The sequence below is a fragment of the Tupaia chinensis genome, unplaced genomic scaffold, assembly GCF_000334495.1.
Source record: "Tupaia chinensis unplaced genomic scaffold, TupChi_1.0 Scaffold142716_1, whole genome shotgun sequence".
NCBI classification, from domain to species: Eukaryota; Metazoa; Chordata; class Mammalia; order Scandentia; family Tupaiidae; genus Tupaia; species Tupaia belangeri.
Window position 1 is genome coordinate 5,644,449 of NW_006202562.1, and position 2,897 is coordinate 5,647,345.

Consider the following 2,897-nt stretch of genomic DNA (forward strand, 5'->3'; position numbering starts at 1 on the left):
AGGGAAAGCGGGCAGACCCAGGTGCCAACACACCCTTGGGACAACGAGAAAGGAGTGCGAGAGAGAGCCATTCCTATCAGAAGGGTGGCCCTTGTACTTCCGGGGAGAGTTCGTTTCTCTCCTGCACTGGGGATTGCAGTAGTGTGAGGTGTGGGCCCCAGCAGAGACAGCCTATGAGTTCTGAGAGAAGGGAACGAGGCCCATTCCAGGGACAGTCAGCTGCCATCGCTGTGGGCTGCTTTGTCACAGGCCCGGGATTCACTCAGTGCAGGCTCCCTGGCCATGTGAAGGGTTTCTGGAAGTCAGGGCATTTTCCATTATGTCAGCAAATGCCACAATTACTCTCCCCTGCCGCCCTCCCCTCCTTGCCACTTATTTTTAATGATTTGAGCTCACCGGTCAGCATGGTTTGACCAGTGTCGCTCACACTTGAGACTGTCATTGAGCCACTTCATTTCAGGTTTACAGAGAACTCAGATCTCCTTCCCATAAAGAAGCACACGTCACGTTCTTGGGCTCCAGAGTCCCCTGTAGGTCGCAGACAGCAAGTAGCTTCAGGGGGCCGTTTTATCTTCAGGCCCTAGAACCCCTGTTGCACAGTTCCTGGCTTTAGTAGAAAAGATGTGTCAGGACTTGGAAGTCACACCCAACTCCCCCGGACTTGCACTCCACGATTGTATTCTGCCTTCCTGAACTAGTACCCCACCCCTTCCCGGCCATTAGTGGAAAATTCAGTTGTGGGAAGCAAAGAACTTGAACTTCCTGGAATCCGTAATGATTTTTCAACCCTGTGACCCCAGAATACAGCCCGTGGTTGTGACTGGAGTCCCTTTGAGCTCAAAATCCTCAGGGATGACCTTGGTTTGGGACCTGGACTGAGGGAGCCAGGGATCTGGCTACCACGTTTGCTTTGGATCACATGGACTTGAGTCATTTTTGTTATTTGGGGTGGAAAATTGAAATGATCAAGTTTTTTTCTTTGTCACCTAGAAAAGCAAATATTGTGCTTTCGTAATACATGCCTTTCAGCAAAATTGCAGATGGTCACTCATCGGGTAGAGACCCACCTGAGTCACTGTGCTGACTCATCACATCGGTGTTAGTCTGGCAGCCATCTGTCAACAGAGTGGCCCCAGTTGTCCCCAAATGTGCTAAAGCTCGTTGGCCTCAGGCAGGGCCAGGCCAGTTCCCTCACTTGTCTGCATGCCAATTTCCAGATTTTTATCTAAAGCAAAGCTGCTGTTGATAGTCCCATTGAGTAGATTTTTGTACTTCTAAAAATAGAAATTACACACAATGATGACTTTTTAAAAGTAGTCAAGTCTTTGGCCAACAGAGGCTAGGAGATGTAGCGTGGGGTGAATAGTGGTCACAAGTGTCTTCAGCAGCCAACTCTGCAACTCCAAGGAGCCACAGGGTGGTGGGGAGGTGACCCTTGACTGTGTGTGGGTGGATTGATCGGACCCTTAGCCTTACAGACGAGATCCTGCAATCCGTAGAGCCATGCAAATCCCGTCTTCCTGCTCTTCCTCAGGTGTTCCCACCTGCATTCCCCTGCCCTGTCCTATGTGTATCGTGAGGAGGTGTCACGAATCCTCTAGAACTTACTGTAATGTCTCCTGTGTCATGTTCTCATCTACTGAAGGGGAATGTCCGCATCTGAAGGGAAATTCAACACGAAACAGCCACTTTCCGTAGCACTCGACGCCCACGTGTGACACATACATTAATGAATGTTTTCCTATGTTTTCAGGTCTACAACGTGTAGTACATGTAAATAGGGGAAAAAATTGATAAATGTGGTAAATTAAGTTATAGCGTATCATTTGATTTTTTATTTTGCTGTCTCTTGGTATTTAATTTTCCTAATGCTCCACAGCTAGTTCATTCTTAGGTAGTAGAGAACTTCACATATAACCCGCCTCTGCAGGCGTGTACATGTGCACCAGGACACATTGGCAAAGGCGGCCACGCCCGGGAAAGCACACGGCTGCTCCAAGGACCGTCACTGGACCCTCCGGTTAACCCTCTTCTCTTTCATTTTGATTTACTGTGATGAATTAATAAAGTGGACACACGGCACTCAGGTGCTACACATTTCTTTCATTTTCATTCTAGTTTGTAGAAAAATAAAGCTTGTCCCAGCATCTAATAATTTAAAAAGGTGGTTTGCATTTTTATTGGGCAAAGTTGTTCCTAGATAGATAGATAGATAGATAGATAGATCGATCTTTTTTGGGGGGGGGGAGGTTTTTGCTATAGGGTGCGTGTGCTTGCCAGACAGACAGAGAGAAACAGAGAGACAGAAAGCAAGAAATCACCCCCCAGGGGGGATGGCCACGCCGCAATCCCTTCTCCTCCATTCTCCTCTCAGGATCTTGGGCACGCACGCACATGTACCCGGCATGAGTTTTAAGCCACCGGGTCCAGGACGCGAACTGCGGTCGACTACGTGGGAGTCCAGCGACATAGCCATTATGCTAACTGCTGGTCCCTCAATATATATTTTTTAATAAAACCTAAAATCATATTCAAAATGTAGCCAGTACCAATCCAGGGAAGTGCACTCATGTAAATCTGACCTCTCGGTGCATGGCACAGAAGGCTGAGCGAGTCTGAGTTCAGGCATCAGGGTTCTCATCTGCTTGTATCCATCTTTCTCTTCATGATGGACCGGCTGGGTCCATGTCACCTGCTGCTGGGGTTTCTGTCCAGCCCTCGGTGAGCTGTCCCACTAGCTCATGTCCCCAGGGCAGCCACTGTACTTGCCAGCTTCCCAGTGGTCTGGAGTGCCTGAGATTGCCTAAGATTTGATGAGTACATTTTTTTAAAAGTGTTTTCATTTACTTCTTCCATAAATGACAGAGACAGAAAGAGCGAGGGACAGTGAGAGAGAC